The 22695-nt window shown below is 39.1% G+C and overlaps 2 long non-coding RNA genes across 2 annotated transcripts in view; one reads left to right on the top strand and one right to left on the bottom strand.

The window, feature by feature from the left end:
* Positions 1-18906, bottom strand: part of LOC309850230 — a 29481-nt gene extending 10575 nt beyond the window's left edge. Inside the window, exon 1 of the long non-coding RNA XR_014304145.1 lies at positions 18760-18906. This is a non-coding gene — a long non-coding RNA (uncharacterized lncRNA). The remainder of the gene's footprint in view (positions 1-18759) is intronic.
* The window catches only part of LOC309850269, a 114656-nt gene that overhangs the window by 51547 nt on the left and 40414 nt on the right, over positions 1-22695 (top strand). The gene's annotated exons all lie outside the window — the stretch shown is intronic.

The raw sequence follows: 22695 nt of genomic DNA, 5'->3' as shown, positions 1-22695 counted from the left end.
TTTGGCAGGAGGCAAGAACACATGTACAGAACATTCAGGTTTAGAGAGAGAGAGAGTTTGGGATTCTTGTAGCCATTTTGGAGAGTATTAGGTTATAAAGAGAGCTACTGTAACCAAACCTCTGAAGTATGGGGGTTTAAGCGAGGTAGAATCTTAACTTCTCTCTCACATATCAGAAAATAAAGAAGGCAGACAGTCCAGGGCAGAGACCAACCAAGAATTCTGGATAGTGGGATGGCTTTGCCATCATCATGTGACTTTTTTCTCTAGTTCTAAAGCAGCTCCTTTAAGTGTCCCTCTTCCCAGCCATCTAGAAGAGTGAAAGAGGAGGAAAGCTCAACTTCTCTTTTTGCAGATGTGACCCAGAGATTGCTCATATCTCTTCCATTCACATCCTCTTGTCTAGAACTTACATGGTCATATTGAACTGCAAGAAAACCTGGGTGATATACTTTCTAACTGGGAAAATTTATGCCCTATAATTGGTGGTGTCATCTTTTCCTCTCAAGTCTTCTACCACCAATGTGTAATCTATAAGTGAGTTCTGGTATTTTGACTTCCAAATGATTTCCATTATTTTCCATAGGCCTAACAATACTCTACATTCCTTGCCTGGCCTACTATAGTAACCTCACTGGTCTGCTTACCTCACTATCATTTCTCACATAGCACTCACTGAATTTTAAATATATAAACCAAATCTCATCATCCTTCTTCTTAAGCCATTGGTGTCTTCTCATTTCTAGAGAGTAAAGCCCAAACTTCCCATCATGAGCCATAAGACCCAGTAATGGGGCACTTGGGTGGCTCATTTGATTAGGCATCTGACTCTTGATTTCACCCCAGGTCATGATCTCATGAGTCCTGGGATTGAATACCACATGGGGCTCCCCACTCAGCAGGGAGTCTGCTTGGGATACTCTCTCCCTCTGTACCTGCCCCCACTTGTGCACATGCTCACTCTTTCTCCCTAATAAATAAATAAATCTTAAAAAAAAAAAAGAAAGAAACATAGCAATGACTAAGCTCTAGTTTGTCCACCCCCATTCTTGTACTATGCTTTTGCCTGGTCACTACTTTCTGGCCACTGTAGCATTTACCTTTTTCTAGAGCTCAGGGATCCCTTCCCAACTTCAGACCTTTCAACCTACTATTCCTTGTCCAAGAAGTTTTTGTGGGGATCATTGTGTGGCTGGCTTACGCTCATCTCTTGATACTCAGCACAAATGTCATCTCTTCTGAGAACCTTTGATGATGCTCTCTCTAAGCAGCATGGCTTGTTTCCGGTTATGCTTTATCAGCCACCTTGTTTGTTTCCTTCATAGCACTTATTAAATTATGTAACAATCCTATTTGTTTGCTTATTGATTGATCCATTGTCTCCTCGGTAGAACGTATTCCTTAAGATTGCTTAATTTACCTCTGATTCTTGGACACTGACGTGTAAAAAGAGCTTATCAAATAGTTCATTGAAGAAGCAACTTAATAAATTGGTAGATTTCATATACTTCTTACAAATAAAAATCTGGTGTCCATGATGGAAAAATCAGGTAAACAAAGCTTTATACAGGTTTACCTTTATTAGTTTCATTTTTGGTTTTGGTGTATTACATTTTACACTTGACCCATAAATTTATCAACCTCAGATTGTGTTTGTGGAGTTTTAGCCATACTCTTCTGTGGCAGGTTGAATGGCAGACCTCCAGAAGTTACATTCGTGTCTTAATATCTGGATCCTGTGAATGCTACCTTATTTGAAAAAGGGTCTTTGCGATGTAATTAAGGATCTTGAGATGAGATTATCTTAGATTAACTGGATGAGCTCTACATCCAATGACTGATGTCCTGGTAAAGGTAGAGAGAGATCTGAAGAACTAGAGAATATGATATGGAAAGAGAAGTAGAAATTGGCATTATGCTGCTGTAAGCCAAGGAATGCCTGAGCCCCTGGAAGCTGAAAGAGGCAGGAAGCATTCTCTCCTAGAGGCTTAGCAGTGACTGGGACCCAGCTGGGACTTGATTCAGACTTCTGTCCTCCAGAACTAAGAGAGAAGAATTGAAGAAATCTTCAAGTCACCTGAGTTATTTTTCAGTATAAGTATGGCCCAAATATTGCACGGAACATACTTATACCAAAACACTATTTGTTATTTATCTGAAATTCTAATTTAACTGGGCATTCTGCATTTTTATTTGCTAAATCTGGCAATTTTACTCTAATCACAAGAATATGTGAAAATGAAGAATTGGCTGGGAATGATATGTAGATTCTGCCAAGTAAGAATTGGCATCACGTTTTTTTAAAAAAGTCTATTAAGTAACTAAAAGAAAATGAAATTGGTGGCATGGGAGTTTTAAATATGCTACAAGATCCTGAAATTTTGCCCAGAAAAGTAACTAAGCAAAATTCTTGGAAATCTAAAAGGTCTTTGGTGTTCTAAATCTGATCTAAAACTATCTCAGGAGTGGCTCATTTGTTTCTTGTGACTGTAAAAAGTAAGAACTAAATCCCATCTGATCCTGCCTTAATTTCTTTTTACATCTCTGGGGAATTAAGATTGAATTAAGGACTGCCTCTTATTTCTACTACCAACAGTTTATTAGATTCAGCTTGAAAAAAGGTAGATTAAAACATAGGAATTAAAAAAAAAAATTAGACTGAAAGTAGCATTCAGTGAAGCGCAAGGAGAGGCGGTCTTCCCTAAAGGCCTCCAGGGATTCCTTAGCAAAGAGTGAGGAACCTCTATGAGCCTATATTTTCTTCACCTGCCTCAGGAGCAATAAAACCACCCATGAGGCAAAATTCTGGCTTACTCTGTTTAAGTTTTGTATTCCTAATGTTTATAATCACTTTCTTTCCCCCCCCCCCCTTGTGAGTTTTTAGGCACAAATATCATGAAAGCTATTAAATAAGTAATCAAACCCATTTCAGGATCAGTTGAATAGGCAAATGGGGGAGGGGCGGCAATGGGGAGAGAGAGGAAGAAAATGAAGACAGAGCACTGAAATTACCCAAATCTCTGTTTTATTTAACAAAAGACGAAGTGAATTGGATGGATTTCATGTCTCTTACAAATAAGAATCATGTGCCTATGGTGGGCAAACGAGGTAAAACGATCCTTATATAGAGATTTTCTTCTACAAGCTTTATTTCTGACTGGAGTGTACTGAGTGATATACTTAAGCAAAAGACAACCTCACCTCCCCTGTTAAAACTGAAGAATTAAGACTCTTTAGGAAGGAAAGAGCAATAGAGAAGGAGGGAAGGAAAATAGAAAATGACAAATGGTGGATGTTAGTGCTGCAGAGGGTCCCAGAGTCTCTAGAGGGCCTTGAGGCGGTGGTGGCTTAGAGGGGCTTCAGCAGTGGCATCTGGAGCGAGGGCTGAGGCCATGGAGCTCTCAGAGTCAAGGCTGAGGACAAGGAGTGGATCCCTATCCCCAAACTGGGCTGCTCCGTCAAGGACAGGAAGATCAAGTCTGTGGAGGGGATTTAGCTCTTCTTCTTGCCCAACAAGGATTTTGAGATCTTTGCCTTTTTCCCCAGGTATCCCTCAAGGACGACGTTTATGCATAGAAATAATGCTCTTGGACACTCATCTGAGGGGTGGTGCAGGGCTGCCTCTACAAGGGAGAGTAGATGCCCCTGAATTCTGTGCATAGCTTTTCTTTAGGTTTTTGGTTTGTTTGTTTGTTTGTTTTTTAATCAGCAAAGCAAGGACAGATGTATCAAAGTATGGGGAAGGAATACAAAGAGATAACAGTTATCTTGAAGCCTGAAAGCAGGCCTGCACCCTCCCCTATCCAGGGACAATGAAGGAGGGGGTTATGGGATAAAGGAGGAACAGGATGTATGTTAGCTTCTGCCCAAGGGTTAGTTTCTTTCATAGCTCCTCATCTCTGCCTTGCCCCCAGGAGATGACGAGATCCTATTCCTTCCAGACCATTGCATTCAACACCTGGAGAACAGGAACGCTGATGCTGTTTCAGCTGCTTCCTTAGTCACCCCTGAGGGTTTATAATACATTTTCTAAGAATAACTCCACAGGTGTTGAAGATTATGCCAGTGTAAAAGCAGACCTGTGCTGGCCAGTGGGCCAGGATTAGGACATTTGCCACCATTAAGGATTGCAATGGACATGTTGTTCTGGGGGTAAAGTGTTCCCAGGAGGTAGTCATTGCCATCCGTGGTGCCAACATCTAGCTACATTCTCCATCATCCTGTGCAGTAAGGCTACTGGGTGAACAAGATTAGCAAGCCCCACACCATCGCTTGCAAGGAGACCTGCCTCTGTGTCTCTGTGCCGGTGCCCTGCACCACCATCTCCTCCCCAACCCAAGGCTCTGTCATCATCTAGGCCACTTTGCCTGAGAGGGCCAGCATCAATGACTGCCACACCTTGGCCAGGGGCTGTACCACTACCCTTGACTTCACCAAGGACACCTTTAATGTCATATCCAAGACCTACAGCATTCTTACCCCTGAGCTCTGGAAAGACATGTGCTCACCAAGTCTTCCTATCAAGAATCCACCAACCATTTCTATGGACCCACACCAGTCTCTGTGGACAGAACCCATATTCCCTGATTTCAAACTACATTACAAAACTATAAGAATTAAAACAGTATGGTAATAGACTAAAAACAGACACGCAGATCAATGGAATAGAATAGGCAGCCCAGAAATAAACCCACATACACGTTAGTTAGTTAGTTAGTTAGTTAGTTAGTTAGTTAATTAATTAATTTCTAGAGAAAGAGCCCATGCAGGGGAGTGGATAGGAAAAGGAGAGAGAGCATCTAAAGCAGGCTCCGTGCCCAGTGTGGAACCGAAAGTAGGCCTCAGTCCCTCCACCCTGAGATCATGACCTGAACTGAAATCAAGAGTTGGAGGCTTAATTGACTGAGCCAATGTTAACTAATCTATGACAGAGGAGCCAAGAATATACAATGGGGAAAAGATAATCTCTTAAATAAATGTTGTTGGGAAAATTGGACAGCAACACACAAAAGAATGAAACTGGGCACTATCTTACAACACACACACAAAATTACCTCAAAATAGATTAAAGACTTGAATGTAAAACCAAACCGTAAAACACCTAGGAGACATAGGTGGTAAGCTCTTTGACATTTGTCTTGATGGTGATTTTTTTTTTAAGATTTTATTTATTTATTTGACAGAGAGAAATCACAAGTAGACGGAGAGGCAGGCAGAGAGAGAGAGAAAGGGAAGCAGGCTCCCTGCCGAGCAGAGAGCCCAACGCGGGACTCGATCCCAGGACCCTGAGATCATGACCCGAGCCGAAGGCAGCGGCTTAACCCACTGAGCCACCCAGGCGCCCCCTTGATGGTGATTTTCTTAATTTGACACCAAAAGCAAAGGCAATAAAAGCAAAAATAAATAAATAAATAAGACTACATCAAACTAAAAAGCTTCCGAGGAGCAAGGGAAATAATCAACAAAATAAAAAATCAACCTACTGAATGGAAGAAAACATTTGCAAATCACTTATATGATAAGGGGTTAATATCCAGAATGTGTAAAGAACTTACACAACTCAATAGAAAGCAAACAAAAAAAATTCAGTTAAAACATGAGCGGAAGATCTGAATAGAGTTTTTTCCAAAGAAGACAAACAGATGGCCAAAGGTATATGAAAAGATGCTCAACATCACCAGTCATCAAGGAAATGCAAGTCAAAAGCACAATGAGATACCACTTCACATCTGTTAGAATAACCATCATCAAAAGGACAGAGTGACACCTGGGTGGCTCATGATCCCTTGAGTCCCGGGTCGTGCTCCCTGCTCAGCGGGGAGTCTGGTTCTCCCTCTCCCTTTGTTCCTCCCTCTACTCATGCTCTCTCTTTCTCACTTTCTCTCTCTCAAATAAGTAAAATCTTAAAAAAAAAAAAAAGGACAAGAAATTACAAGTGTTGGCAAGGCTGTAGAGAAAAGAGAAACATTGTGCCCTTCTGGGTTAATGTACACTGATGTAATGACTATGGAAATCGGTACAGAGATTCTTCAAAAAAATGAAAAAAGGAGCTGCCATATGATTTATCATATTTATCTGAAAACAAAAACATTACCTTGAACATGTGCCTGCCCCCCTCCCATGTTCACTGCAGCATTATTTACAGTAGCCAAGATATGGAAACAATCTAAGTGTCCATCAACAGATAAATGGATAAAGAAAATATGGTATATATTTACAATGGAATATCATTCCGCCATGAAGAAAAGAAATATTGCATTAGGCTAAGTGAAATGGGTGACAGGAGTCTAAAGTTACAGACTTTCAGTTATAAAATAAATAAGTCACGGGGCACTGACTGGCTCAGTCAGAAAAGCATGTAACTCTTGATCTCTGGGTCATGAGTTTGAGCCCCATGTTGGGTATAGAGATTACTTAAAAATAAATAAACAAAAACTACTTAAGTCAACAGGATATAGTATACAGCAAGGCAACTATAGTTAATAATGTGTTGTATATTTGAAAGTTGCAAAGAGAATAAATCTTGAAAGTTCTTATTACAAGAAAAAAAGCATGTTAAGTATGTACAGTGACTGATGTTAATTACACTTGCTGTGGTGATCATCTCACAATATATACAAATACCAAATCATTATGTTTTATACCTGAAATTAATATAATGGTGCATGTCAATCATGCCTCAATTAAACAAAAAAAAGGGGGGGGGGAGGTCTAACTGTGTAGGGAGTTGGAAAAGGGGGTGGGGAGTGTAGGTGAGGAAGGCAGAGACTTTCCAAAGAGATTGTCACAGGAGAAAAGCTGAGAATACAGTAATGATTTTCTACCAAAGTCAGAGCAATAGGGAGTTATTGATCATTGGCAAAGAAAGTTTCTGGAGGGTCTGATGTTTATTCATTAACTCATTCCTCATTTATTGACTACTCAGTGTGTGTAAGGACTTGTGTTAGATGTGGAGGTTTCTCCAGAGAAAAAGTGTTAAGCCGCTGACTTTAGAGAGTGGGCTGTATAGAGAGAGGAGAAAGATATGCTACAAAGAGAGAAAGTTCAGTAACAACTAAGTGCTATCATAATAGAAATGTTTATAGGGTGTAGTAAACAGACCAAGGAGATAGGCATGGAATGCAGGGGATAGGGTATGGGTATCAAAGTCTTTACAGTGTTGGCGCCCAGGTTACAGTCCTTGTGTTTTATTAGATTGATCAGTTCTCTAAGGTTAGGCACATATTTTGAAGCAGCTAGTGAAGATTCTGAGAATATTATATAAAACAATCATATTTATGAGCAGCTACCCTTTATGGGCCCAGCACGCTGAGCAGCTACCCTTTATGAGGTGTCTCTTATGTGCCAGGCTCTATAGATGTCATGTTAATCTTCACAAAAACCTTATGAAGTAGAGTCTTATTCCCATTTTAGAGGTGAGGACATTTAGGGTTGGAGGGCTGGAAAAATCATCTAGGTTAGCACAGTGATGGAACCAAAACCAAACTTGATTGCCATGCTTTCCATTTTGCCTTGCTGTCTGTGTATTAGAAAACACATGAACCAACAGTTGCTTTGCTCTGAAGCATGTCCTACCTAATGTGTTGATGATTTAATAGTTAACTTCCAATTATTGTAAAGGAAAGAAACCACTTTCTATTTTTTTTAATGGGTCATCATTTTATTTTATTTTATTTTTAAATTTTATTTTATTTTTTCAGTGTTCTAAGATTCATGGTTTATGCACCTCACCCAGAAACCACATTCCTTGAGGAAAATAAAAGGTGACGATCTTTGATTGAAGTGGCTCTGCTTTCTACTAGATCCACATAGTCTTATGAGATAGTCAAGGCCAGCTTTCACTGAAAATCCCCAAACTGAAGTACAGTTTTCAGAGAATGTGGTGTTTTGGCTCAGCATACAAACCAAAACCATTGTATTTAGCACCTACTAGGATATGCTAATCTGATCAACGTGATTTTTGATATTTTGATGTTCTTTTACTGCCTGTATCCCTAGGAGATGGCTTCAACTGGTGTTTTTTAGGTAGAGTCACTGTGAGTGAGTCAGTCAGTGCTCAGAAGTGTGCTTTAGTGCAGTGCTCCTCACATGTCCGTGTGCTTTCCGGTCTCCTTGGGATCTCGTGAACTTCTATGTCTGAACTAGGCTGACATTCTGCATTTCTCCGTGCGGTTGCTGGCCATGCTTGGGTTCCGATTCGCAGACCACACTCTGAATAGCAGCGATGTAGAGTGAATGGCCAGCCTCCATCTGATTTAGAATACCTTCCTCTCATAATGCTAAATGACTTAACCCATTTATTAAAAAATTATTGTTCAGTGCCTATAACGTAGATGCCATGCATGACTCAGAAGATACACGTGTATGTATGAAAAAGTACAATCTGTATGGATTCTACATGTGCACTTCTGTCGTGGGAATAGTGCAGAAAGAGTGCGTCTATTATTCTTTTTATTCTTAATTGCATTGTGTCAAAATTTACAGTATTTTTTTGGTAATTTAAAATTGAAAAAATTAATTTTGAGTAGTTAACATTGTAGGGAAGAGAAACAACACACTACATGTTAAGGGAATAGCGTTACTATGAAAGCATGCAAGGGAGGTCATAGAAAGTCACTCTGTGCCTTTTAAGTTTATCTGAAAACAAATGTAGATATGTTAAAGGTTCTTTCTGCAGGGAGGGGAGACGTGATTATATTTGGGCTTAAAGTAATAGTTTAGGATTCAGACTGATGAGCAGGTGGTAAGTCTGGAGGCAGGTAGAGCAGTTAGAAGGTTATAAACTAGGAAGGTTGAGATTTTAAGAAGGGTGGATTTTAAGAATCAGTAATAGGTTGTATGTGAAGAAAAGGGAAAGTCAGCGATGACTGCTTGATTTTTGGTGTGGGCAGCTGAATGGGTGGTCATCCTATTCATTGACTAGAGAAGACAAGAGGAGGAGATTTGGGGATTTGAAATGAGAATGGCACCTCTAAGTTAAAATGTCTAATGGGTTGTTGGAGATAGAGTTGTAGGACTTAGGAGAGGTGACTGGGTTGGAAATACAAGCTTGGATGGTGATCAAAGCTATGACTCTGGTTAAGCTCATCTAAGGAAAATATATATTGATGAAGCTTTTTAGCTGGAGAGCACACATATGGGCTTCAGTGAGTCTTGAACCTTCATAGTTTATATGAAAAAATTAACTTAGCGATTTTTATTGAATTATTATTTTAAATTTCAGCATAGTTAACATACTGTGTTATATTAGTTGCAGGTGTACAATACAGTGATGCAACAATTCTATACATTTCTCAGTGCTTATCATGATAAGTGCCCTTCACTTATTTTTTTTAAGGTTTTATTTATTTATTTGATAGGCAGAGATCAAAAGTAGGCAGAGAGACAGGCAGAGAGAAAGGAAGGGAAGCAGGCTCTCCGCTGAGCAGAGAGCCCGATGTGGGGCTCGATCCCAGGACCCTGGGATCAGGCTGAGCTGAAGGCAGAGGCTTTAACCCACTGAGCCACCCAGGTGCCCCGATCCCCTTCGCTGATTTCCCCCGTCCCCCCACCCACCTCCCCTCTGGTAACCATCAGTTTGTTCTCTACAGTGAAGGGTCTGTTTCTTGGTTGTCTCTCCCTAGGTCATAAAAGACTTTAAGACTTCCATCTTGCTTTCGCTGATGGAAGAGGAAGGGAAGCAAATTATTAACATTTATTTTAATTTTATTAGCATAAAATTAACATAAATTTTAAAATTTATGTACATTTTTACATAATTAACATTTATGTCCATTTTTCTGGGGACAGTGATCCTGAGGTTTTATGAAATTTTACCCTGAAAAGTTTAAGAGCCATTAGGGTGGAATGTGAAGAGAGATCAGGGTAGAGCCTGAGACGCCAACAAAAAGCTACGTGAAAGAGAAGAGTTAAAGTCTCAGAACAGAATCCTGGGGAAATGCCAATACAAGGGAAACTTCATCAGGTGTTCTAAGGCCCTGAAGCTTCAACTGCTTATTTATTTTGCCACATTTTTCCTGGTATAGATTCTAGCAAAAGAAAGGTCTGGCATCTGGAAGGCTGGGCCACAGACACTGATAAGTTTTGGGGGGTAGAAATAACAAATTAAAGGGGAGAGGACTAATGAGCATTTAGTTGGACTTCAGGCCTACGGGTTTTCAGAGACACAATTCTTAGACTTTCCTGAAACCTAGAAATGTCCAATTATACCTTCAGTAAAGAAAATTAATAAATATAATCCCTTTGGGATAAAGAGTTGTCCATGGGATATGTAATTGCTTTTTATTCATCAGGCTATTTGGGATAAGATGAAAGCAGCGTCCAGCATTGGCTTTACCTGGTAAAATTAAGATAAATGATCAAATGTCTTTTGAAGTACAAATAGAATATTCATTTTTCATTCATGTTCCTTGCAAATACATTATATTTTGAAAGGTTTTCACACCAATTGGACTAAGAACAATTCAACCTTGATCCTGTACCTGTTTTTGTTTTCTTTTAAATTACCACTTAATACTAGTGACACTTTAATATTGTCCCCACAACTTATCTTTATAGGTTTAGGGCAGGAACTTTGTTACAGAGTGCTAAAAAATAGAGGATACCAGTAATCAGGAAAGAGAAGGCACGGGGCTCTCTACCACTAACAAGTTTCTGACTGGAGTATTTACTCATTGATCAAATATTGTATTTCTATCCTGGTCAATCATCTTTGTGTTGGTAACTGTATTAGTTTTCTACTGCTGTATAACAAACTAGCCCCAAACCCAGTGTTTTAAAACAAGCAGTTATCTCATGGTTTCTTTGAGTCAGGAGTGGCTTAGCTGGGTGATTCTGGTTTGAGGTTTCCTGTGAAGTTGCAGTTAAGATGGAGGTTGGGTGTGGTGCATTGACAATGAATTCTGGAACACTGAAAAGAAATAAAATAAAGATGGAGTTTGGGGCTGCAGTCATCTGAAGGCTTCATGTGACCTAAAGATCTGATTCCAAGATGGTTGATTTGTATGCTGTTGGCAGGAGGCTTTAGTTTCTTGTCATGTGAATTTCTCTGTAGGATTTCTTGAGTGTCTTCATGGCACAGCAGCTAGTTTCCTCCAAACTGAGGGATCAGCGAAAGCAAGATGGAAGTCTTAAAGTCTTTTATGACCTAGTTTGGAGGTTACACTGTCATTTCTGAAACATCCTATTGGTTACCAATGTTTGTATTACGCAATGTGGGAGTCTATACCAGCATATGAATACCAGGAAGAAGAGGTTGTTGGGAGCTCTCCTGGAGGCTGGCTATCACATTAATGAAAACTATTGTTTTTTAAGTAAGTGTTCTCCTGGAGATTATGCATTCCATTAAAACAATCATCACTACCGCTACCACAACCAAGCATGCTGCTTTTTCCCCCCCCCATTTTATTGAGATATAATTGCCAAATAACATTTTCTAAATTTAAGGCATAAACATAATGATTTGAAAAACGCACATATTGTGAAATGATTACCACACTAAATTTACATAACATCCATCACTCTAGCATACTGCTTTTAAGGTATGTCAAGGATCTACTCAGTTACTAATTAAGACTGAGACACAGGTCTTGATATAAAGCTATTGTCAATAACATCACTTTAGCTATAAAGAGGAATGATATCTATGTGTTTTTACTTCCATTTTTAACATAGTGACCTCTACACTGGGAGCCTTAGTTCTCACTGAAGTCAGCTTTAATGGATAGGAGGATCAGGTAAAGGTGGGGTTCAGCAGAATAGTTAATGGATACGTTTTTAGTAGATTGAATTTGGCAAGGTATCAGTTGCTTTTAGTCAAGATTTTCTCCCCACGAGGATTAAGCCTTTGTTTCACGGAAAATAATTACTCCATCTCTCCCCAATCCATACAACCTATAAAAGGCTAGTTTGTGAAAAGTATTTACGTACACAGAGTTTCATGATCCTTTAAAAAGTCTTTCATTTCCCTTCCTTCTGTTTGAGGGCTTCCAAAAATCCCATTCCTTATTCAAACATTCAATTCTAAGACAAGTTGGGCCAAACTGTAAACTTAGAATTAATGTAAGCCGTGAACTTAACAAGATGTCTTTCGAATGTCCCACGAATGGTTAATAAAGACATGAAGTACATAGGGGAAACTCAAAATAGAATGTGGTATAGGTCAGTGTTAGGCCTCATTCTAGACTCTCTGTCTAACAGCTACTTCCTGCAGCTCTGTCGGGCTGCATTCTGTAAATATGGGAGTCATTGCCATGAACTATGGGCATTTCCAACAGGATGGATTCCATCCTTCTAGATACAGAGAAGGGAGTTAATTAACATGAGAGTATGGGGGGATGTTTTCTGAGGTCATTGCTCGCCTTTATGTTACTAAAGATGAAGGATTACTCTTGAAATTTAGAAAGAAATCTTGGTTATGGTCTTATTGTAGCTTTTTATTCTGTCAGAGGACGTAAGTGCTAGTTATATTTGAGAACAGTTTGATTTTACCACCTGAGGAATAAATCAAAAAGAAGGGAAATTTAAAATGGGCTATCTAGGGGGGATAGTAAGCTTAACTAAATCACTAACCCTCCAGTGGCTCTGCTTGTATTGATTCTTAAAAGCAGAGCTGCAACTAAATCTGCTTTAACTTCAAATTATTTTACAGAAATTCATACCTGTTTTTATCCCTTTATTGATAAAATAATGCAAATATGCCTCAAATTCTAATGGGAAACTGACTCCTTCTTTGAAGAATTTATTGCCCATTTTGTAGGTAGGGTATTTGTACAATTCTCAGAAAACATTACCTTAGTGATTCTTAGAGTGTATTGATAAAGTAAAGAAGTGGCACGCAGGGGATCTCCCATCTGTAGCTGCAGGTAATTTAATCAAGGTCACATATACTAATAGACAAGGAACTGCATGAGTTAAATATTCATTGAATGAGCGGATAAGGGTTTTAAGGAAACTATTGTCTAAAAAAGGCAAATAAAATATGTGTAAAAATAAATGCTAAATGCTAAAAGATCATTATACAACTTTGTGATAATTCCCCAGAAGAAGTAATGTCTTTCAGTTGGAGAAATCTGAGAGTGATTCAGACATCTTGGGTACGTAGAACCTTTCTCCAGCAATATTCCATAGCTAAAATCGTTGAACAGCCCGACCCTATTAAACCTACAGTATTCCCAAAGTTTGGATAAAGTCAATAAAGTGAAGTGAGAGCCTTGAAAATTCCAGAGCGCTAGTGAGGATATCACCAAAATGGTTGAGATCCACAGTGGGTCGAGAGGTACCGGATGTGAGGGGAAGTGGAGGATGGGAAACGAGAAGATGCAAATTTCCTCTCAGCCCGGCCTCATTGGTCAGACGGGTCTAATGAAGGGGAGGGGTGTGAAAGCACCTGGCCAGCATGCTGGTCAGTTTGCCGTGCTTCCTGATGGAATAGTGCCTAAGTTAATAAATTGGCTCTGACTCAATGCTGGGAATCTGGAATGGGGTAATAGAGTGGAATAATAAGGGAAGACCAAAGGAGCAAATGCCATTATGAGTGAGAACAAGGTTCCCAGAAGTGAGCTAATGGAAAGGATCAATAGAACCTATGGTCCTATCAGACTTTTTCTTTTACACATTAGAACTCTTGTAACCTAGCTCCTCTTTTTCACAAATGCTTTTCATGCTCTCCGTAATTCTTCTTGTACATAAATTTGATGCCTGGCCATGATGCACGCTCAATGTTAGAAAACTGTTCTCCAGCAAGCCGTGACACATTTGCTTCCCCCTTTGAACTAACTGCTTACAGAAAGTATTGTTTTTCCCCAATTCTCTTTATGACAGTTGCACCTGAAATTATGTATATTATTCAAATACGACATAAACTGATGAAATATAAATGCAAAAAGTTGGGAATATTATTTCCATAAAAATTTAAGTTGAATGATGTGGAGAGATGCAATAAAATTTAATTGCCAAAAAAGATGGCTCTCCCAAGTAGAGATGGGTGAAAGAAACATAAAGGACTATATATATATATATATATGAACATTCTGCACTTGGGTTTGTTTGGTTTGGTTTGTTTTTGCATGAGGCAATATCATGGTGAGTATATAAGGGAGCCAGACCTGCCTGAGTTGAAATCTGCTTCACCCACTAGGCAGCTAGGTGACTCTCAATGCCTGTTTCCACATCTGTAAAGTAGGGATAATAAATGGCCCCAATTTCAATCAGTGTGGCTGCAATGATTTTTTCTACTAACTACAGGAGTCAGGCCAAACATCACAGGTTAATGTCACGGTTTCTCGTAAGACCCCTCCTCTCACTTCAGACACCAGCTGCCAGTTAGGGGTTCCAGGCCATCCTCACTTCCGAGCAGCTTGCTACAAATTGAGGATTTCTACTCACGTTCCTCTCAAGTTTGATCATGGGCTAGAATGATTCACAGAACTCCAGGAAGTGCCATACTTATGACTACACTTTTACTAGAGCAAAAGGATACAAATCAGAACCAGCTTATTTGGAGAGATGCATAGGGTGAGGTCTGGAAGGAACCCAAATACAAGACAGACTCCAGTCATCTCCCTGTGGAGTTCCAGGCATTGTTACCTCCGCCAGGCGCTCAAAAATATGGCCAACCAAGGAGGGTCACCTGAGTTTCTTTGTTGTCTGCAGTTTTAATTGGGGTTTCGTGACAGAGGTATGGTTGATTAAGTAACTGGCCTCACAGTTGAACTCAAGTGTCCCAGCCTCTCTCTGCTACTCAGAGTTTAGGCTGATATAAGCTGGCTTAATGCCCCAACCCTCTAATCACATGTTTGGTCTTCATGACATGGCCAGCCTCTTTCTGAGTCATTTCCTTAGCAGAAACTACTCTGGGGTGGATCATGAATCATCTCATTACCATAAACTATGAGGGACCTCCATAAGTATTAAGGACACTCTTCTCACTTGGGATATTCCAAGGGTTTGGAGGCTATTTGCCATTAACCAGGGACAAAGTCAAGCTGAACGCACTATTATACAGTGGCTAAAAGATTTTGTTAGTGTCTGAAAAGCACTTAGAACAGTGCAGACACATAGAAAGCACTGCATCAATGTTTGCTAAGGAAATAATACATTCTCACTCCACTTTGAAGATGCCAAAATTCATCTATTTGCTGAATATTGATATCTTTTAGAACAAATTTTTGGGTATAATAGCATCAGACAAAAGGACTTTTGTTGTATTCTTTGTGTTTTTCTTTTAGGTCCTTTTATAAAATCTAGAAAGCATAATGAACTATAATTTTATGCCAATAAACTATGTTGGGAAGTATGTGGCATGAAACCTACACCAACAGATAGGCTGCCAGAAAATTTGGATTCTAGTCCTAGCTTTGTTTTCAATTAGTTGTTTGACTTTAGGAAATTCCTAACCTCCTTGAACCTCGGGGTTTTTTTTTATCTGGCATTGATATCCTTGCTTAGGGATCATTTGGCACCAAAATATTTCTTGGATGAAAAACACATTTTTTTCCTTATCTCTATACTCCTCCCTTTGGCCTCCTGTCCACCATGTTTTTCTAAGGAATTAAAAAAAAATAAATTTCATCTAGATCAGATCTGAAATGTTGTCTGGTGGGAAAGTCAATATTCTGATTCATTTGATGTTATTACTCATAGTATTGTTAGTGTTATGATTATTCAGGTCACTGATGCCTGCAAGTATTAGGAATCACAACATCATTATAATGGTAAATGTTAAATGAGATAGTGAAAATGCCATGTGCTGGGAAAATTTGATGGTAGAACATGTTTTTATCCTATTTCATGGTGTTTTTTTTTTTAAATGGCTTGTCTAAATATTTGTTGTTCAGTGATGACAATATAAATTTATAGCTAGCATTTATTGACAGTAAGATACATGTAAACGTCTATTCCCAAGATAGAGTAAGACAGAAAGCTAATATCTATAACTAGATCTATATTTATATCTGTATCTATCATCTATTTAGCTATCAATAGCTAGCTGGTTATAAACAACTATATATAGAAAGACCAATAGGATGAAGAAAGTATTAAAAAAATCATATAAAACTCTTTGATGATAATAATGAAAAGACGTTACTTGAGTGAAACAGTTTTATATTCTTTATTTTTTTAAAATTTTTAAATTTAAATTCAATGTAGTTAACATTTAGTATATTATTACTTTCAGGAGTAGAATTTGGAGATTCATCAGGTACATATACTCTCCAGTGCTCATTACATCAAGTGCCCTTCTTAATGCTCATCTCCCAATTACCCCACTGCCCCCCACCAACCCTCCAGCAACCCTCAGTTTGTTGCCTGTAGTTGAGTCTCTTATAGTTTGCCTATTGTTTGTATTTTTCTTTCAGAAAGAACATAACATTAAAAATATTCGTGGGCACCTGGGTGGCTCAGTGGGTTAAGTCTTTGCCTTCGGCTTGGGTCATGGTCTCAGGGTCCTGGGATCAAGCCCCATGTTGGACTCCTTACTCAATGGGGAGTCTGTTTGAGGATTCTGTCTCTCCCTTTTCCTCTGCCCCTTCCCCTGCTCATGGTCTCAATCTCTCTCTCTCTCAAGTAAATCTTAAAAAAACCATTTAATTACTACTTGAAAATTTTATAGCCTTTATATCCAGAGGTTGTTCTTGTAAAACTTCATACTTGTAGGAGAGCATTTTTTTGGGTAATGAGTTTCTCTTTCTTTCTTTCTTTCTTTTTTTTTTTTTTTTAAGATTTTTATTTATTTATTTGACAGAGATCACAAGTAGGCAGAGAGGCAAGCAGAGAGAGCAAGGGGGAAACAAGCTCCCTGCTGAGCCGAGAGCCCAATGCTGGGCTTGATACCAAGACCCTGAGATCATGACGTGAGCGGAAGGCAGAAGCTTAACCCACTGAGCCACCCAGGTGCCCCTAGAAGACCATTTTTTACGTGGTTCTTGTGAGAGATGAAAGGGTCCTGTAGTCAAGTATACTTGGGAAATACTGGAGTGCTTTCCACAGTCAAAGAAAAAAGAAGCTAGAATATCTTTACAGTATCCAAGGTTAAGGAATTTGCAGCATTTTCCAAATATATTTACCCATGCAAATCTTTCTTAGTGAAATACTCTTTAATGCCACAGGAAACACTAAACAGCAAAAAAAAGAAAAAAAAATCCTAACAAACAAGCAAACAGGTAACCCCCCCACCAAAAAAAACATGTTTCAAAATAGCCCTTAAACCAAGGCAAACACTGGACTGTTGATCTCACACAGAAAGAATTTGACTTATATTTTCTAAGTAGTTCATAGTACATTGGCTATTTTATTACCTAGTTAATAGTTTTTAAAAGAGCAATGTAGAATATAATTGGAAATAATTATAAAAAACCAAAATATCAGCAGATCTTAATAAGACTAATGCTGAATGAGAAAGCAGAAATACATGAATGGATATAGAACTTAATTTTATAGAACTTAATTTTGCATAGAATGTAACAGATGTTCATAGTATGACTGTGGCATTAAGGAGAAGTTAAATCATGTTTATGATCTTTGTAGACGAACACATTTTTGGCAAGGTATCTGTAAAAAAATGATTTAAAAAACCATTTGTTAAAAATTTTTGTTTTGTTGGTAAACTCCTGTTATCTGGAAAATTAATTTATACAAAGCATCTCATTCTCTAACAGCGCCAGGCCATGGAAGGGAGATTAACTATGATCTGAAGGAAAAAACTCTATGATCAGGAAACTGGGACTACTTGTGCAACTTTGTTATATTGGATCCAGCTTTTAAATTTCCCCGAATCCAGCTTTTCTCAGATGTAAAATAAAGATGGGGCAGTCGGCTTCCCAGGATTATCATGAAATCAAACGAGACCCGATACATGAAATCATCTAATACTCACTTACAAAACAGGAGCCTGTAATAAGGGTTCTTCCAAAATAATTTACTATTGTTATTTGAAGTCTAAAATGCCTTGGAATCATTTAATGTTCCAAAACCTCTTTAGGCTGGTGATCCAACAGGTTTGGCATTTTTAGAAAAAGCAAACTGTCGTTATGAGGGCCAGATGCTGAAGGGGGGTGGAAAGAGGATTTAGCAATTGATGATTTTTAAGAGCAATTTCGTGAGTGGTGAGGTTGGAGGCCAGATTTCAGGGCTGTGAGTATCAACAAGGAATTCGATCTAGAAGCCTGGCAGAGAAGAAGAGAAGGAAATAGGGTAGAAGAAGCCTGAAGGGTTTAGGCAAGGGATCCCCCCCACACCCCGCCCCCACATTGGGAGGAGATGACATCCTTAAATTTCTTGACGGTCAGCAAGAATAAAGAGGAAGAGTAGAAGGAGTATGGATAAAAGAATCGGGTCCGTTTCCAAATCAGGCTTTCTCACTCACTCAGTGTTGAGCACCACCCTTAGCCCCTCCGAGTCCCTGTGAAAAGGAGATGCTAATAATACCCTCCTTCTCCCCTTCATGACACTGGGGTGAAGCAAAGCCAGTAAAAACACCTTAAAAGCTATAAGGTATGCTATCCTATAAAATAAGTATAAATCTTTTCAGAAGATGGTCTCTCTGTGTCCAAGGTGCTTACCTTTATAGGGGGTGCAATGAAAATGTTCTTTGGCTGCTTATAAAGGGCACTCGTGGAGAAGTGTTTATGGAACTGAACTGCTCTAACAGGGCAAATACACTTTTAGATTACAAGGCAAATCAGTCCTCCCGTTTACAGGCTGAGAGCCCTTCCCCGGCTCTCTGGACATTCGGCCTCGGTTCTTGTTTTCATTACTTACCAACTGCTGTGCGGCCTGTCAGGTCTGTGTTCTTCATCTCACACACTTTCACCGGATCTCACAGCAATTTTCTGTCTGGAAAAATTGCCTGCTCTTTGTTTTCATCGAGGTAAAACGGTAACCACTTAAGTCCCATTTACACAAGGAGAAAAAAAAGACGGTTTAGAAACCTAGTGTCAAATACGGCTTTTTCAAATCGTGTTGTGTTTGGAACACTGTAGTATCAACAGAGTCAAAAGTTAGATTTTTTTTTTTTTATTTTGAGTATGCAGACTGTAAAAGGTCTTCTGGAGTCTGAACTTTAAATACAACCCCTTAAAGTCTGATTGAGTTTATTCTTCAGCTCTTTAATTTATTTTTGGCACAGCATAGGCTATGTGGGGCCAAGGAAAAAAGACATTTTCCAAGAATTGTGGATCCTCAACAAGAATCGAAACACCTTAGAAGAATAACTTCACAAAGATTTTTAACAGTTTATTTTCTGATTTAAAGATTTATTCCTCAAGCAGGTATCGTTCTAGACATGGGGAGAGAAAGATGAACAAGGCAGTATATTATGTTCTTTTTCATTTATTTATTATTTTTTTAAAGATTTAAAAAGAGAGAGACTGTGCTGGGGGAGGGGCAGAGAGAGACAGAGAAGCAGACTCTCCATTGAGCAGGGAGCCCGATATGGGGCTGCATCCGAGAGATCAGGACCTGAGCCAAAGGCAAACAGATGCTTGACCGACAGAGCCACCCAGGCGCCCGGCATTTCATCGTTTTAAATGAACTTTGGCATATAGGAAAATAATTGTAATGCAGAATGGCGAACGTTATGATGGATTGTGTATACAATCTAGTAGTTGCAGAAGAAGCCTTGCAGGGGAGCAGAGGGGGCCAGAGGTCAGCTGTGAGAATAAATGGTGGCGTGTCGCAGGCTGCTCGCCAGACCAGAGGTTTTTAACAAGCTGACAGCTACTGCAAACAACCTAAGTGGGAGGAACCCAGAAGGGCGGTGCGACCAGAACGACTTTTTATTTTGTTTTGGGGATTTAATTTTTTATTCATTTTTCTTTGCAGCTTGATTGAAGCAAGAGTGACATATAATAAACTGTACATATCTAGCTACATTTTGACATATTTCTGTACTTGTCAAATAACCACCAGGATTAAGATAACGAACGTGCCCATTACCCCACATGCTTCCTTGGGTCCCTTGGTAAGCCTTCCCTTTTGTCCCTTTTCTCTCCCCTTCTCAAGGAACCACCGATCTGCTTTCTGTCACTTGGGATTAGTTTGCATTTTCTGAAGGTTCATACAGAGAGAACCGTACACGGCGTGCTCATTTTTCATCTGGCTTCTTTCACTCACCATAATTATTGAGATATTCACCCATGTCATTATGTGTATCAATATATCATTTCTTTACTTTCTTTTTCTTTTTTGCTTTTTTTGCTTAGTAGTGTTTCACTGTGTGGATATGTCCGCTTTTGCTTTTCCATTTACCTGTTGACAGACATGCGGGTGGTTTCCAGTCTTTGGCTACTGAATCTGAAGTTGTGAGTATTCCTATACAAGCTTTGTAAGGGCATACACTCTCATGTCTCTTGGGTAAATGCCTGGGAGGAATTGACAAGATCAAAGGTATATATAGGCTTAATTTTTTTAAAGATTTTATTTATTTACTTGACAGAGAGAGAGATGGAGAGCCCAAGTAGGCAGAGAGGCAGGCAGAGGGAGAGGGAGAAGCAGGCTCCCTGCTGAGCAGAGAGCCCAATGTGGGGTTCCATCCGAGGACCCTGAGATCATGAACTGAGCCGAAGACAGAGACTTAATAACTGAGCCACGAGTCACCCCTATATAGGCTCAATTATTTTTTTAAAGATTTTATTTATTTATTAGACACAGAGAGAGAGATCACAAGTAGGCAGAGAGGCAGGCAGAGAGAGAGGCTGAGCAAAGAGCCCAATACGGGGCTCGATTCCAGGACCCTGAGATCATGACCTGATCAGAAGGCAGAGGCTTAACCCACTGAGCTACCAAGGTGCCCCTATAGGCTCAATTTTTTAAAAAATATTTTATTTATTTGACACACAGAGAGAAAGACAACAAGAGAGGGAACACAAGCAGGGGCAGTGGGAACGGGAGAAGCAGACTTCCCACTGAGCAGGGAGCCTGATGCAGGGGCTCAGTTCTAGGACCCTGGGATCATGACCTGAGCCAAAGGCAGACATTTCACAACTGAGCCACCCAGGTGTTCCTAAGTGGTTGTACCTTTTTATATTCCCACTAGCATTGTATGAGACGTTTAGTTCCTCTGTATCCTTGCCAAAACTTGTTCTAGTTTGTCTTATTAAAAGTTTCATCTATTCTAATAAATATGTAGTGGTATCTCATTGTGGTTCTATTTTGCATTTTCCTAATGACTAGTGATATTGAACATCTTTTCATTACTTATAGCCATTCATATATCTTCTTTGTTGATGTGTCTGTTCAGATCATTTGCCCATTAAGAATATTAGACTATTTTTTATTATTGGGCTTTAAGAGGTCTTTATATTTTCTGGGTCTTTTATCAGACATATGATTTGCAAATAGTTTTTCTTGGGTAATGACTTTTAATTGTCTTAACAGTGTCTTTCAAAGAGCAGAAGTTTTAAATTTTAATCAAGTTGAATTTATCAGTTTGTTCTTTTTTGAAACAGCTTTATTCATCTATAAATGACATAAAAAGTTGCCCATATTTAATAGTACAATTTAATGAGTTTGGACACATGAAAAAGTCTGTGATACCATTCCCCAAATCTAGGTGGTAGACATATTTAATACTCCTGAAGTTTCTGTGGGTCCCTTTGCTTTTTGGGGGTGTGTGTGTGTGTGTGTGTGTGTGTGTGTGTGTGTGTTAAGAACACTTGGTATGAGATCTATCCTATTCCAAAATTTTGAAGCTTAAAATGCTGTATTATTGAGTATAAGCACTGTGTTGTACAGCAGATCTCCATAATTTATTCATGTAGCGGAATTGAAACTTTATACCCATTGAATAAGAGCTCCCCATTTGCCCTCTTTTGGTGCCCTGGTAACCACAATTATATTCTCTGCTTCCAAGAGTTTGACAGTTTTAGATGGTATTATGCAGATATCTTCTGTGACTGGCTTATTTCACTAATCTACGTCCTTGTTTTCACAAATGGTAGGATTTCCTTCATTCTTAAGGCTGAATAATATACTGTTATATGTATAGGTTATATTTTTCTATCCTTTCATCCATCAATGAACATTTAGGTTACTTCCATATCTGGAAGCTGTAGTGAATAATGTTTCAGTGAACATGGGAATGCATGTATCTCTTCAAGATGCTGATTTCAGGGACACCTGGGTGGCTCAGTTGGTTAAGCATCTGCCTTCAGCTCAGGTCATGGTCCTGGGGTCTTGGGATCAAGTCCCACATTGGGCTCCTTGCTCAGCAGGAAGCCTGCTTCTCCCTGCCTGCCACTCTCTCTGCATGTGTGCTCTCTCTCTCCTTGACAAATAAACAAAATATATATATATATTTTTAAAAGATACTGATTTCACTTATGTTGGATGTATACCCAAAAGTGGAATTGCTGGATAAGGAAGTTTTGGAGGAATCGTCAAACTATTTTCCATAGCTGCTGCAAATTTGTTTTTTTAGGGATTATGCTTTTTGTGTATGTAAAAAAGCTTTACCTAAGCCAAGATCACAGGAGTTTTCTCTTACATTGTCTTCTAAAAGTTGTATAGGCTTAGGTTTTAAATTTAGGTTTGTGATTCATTTTGAATTAAATTTTGTATTTGTCAAGGTATGCATTAGATTTTTTTTTCATTAGATATCCAATTGTTTTTAGCCCTATTTATTGGAAAAGACCATCCTTTCTCCATGACAGAAGGTAAAGGAGGGGACAGACTGTAAAGTATCCTCCAAACTGAGAA

Source organism: Mustela nivalis (assembly GCF_964662115.1).
Source record: "Mustela nivalis genome assembly, chromosome: 16".
Taxonomy (NCBI): domain Eukaryota; kingdom Metazoa; phylum Chordata; class Mammalia; order Carnivora; family Mustelidae; genus Mustela; species Mustela nivalis.
The sequence above is the reverse complement of the archived record's forward strand: the minus strand, read 5'-3'. Positions and strand labels throughout refer to the sequence as shown.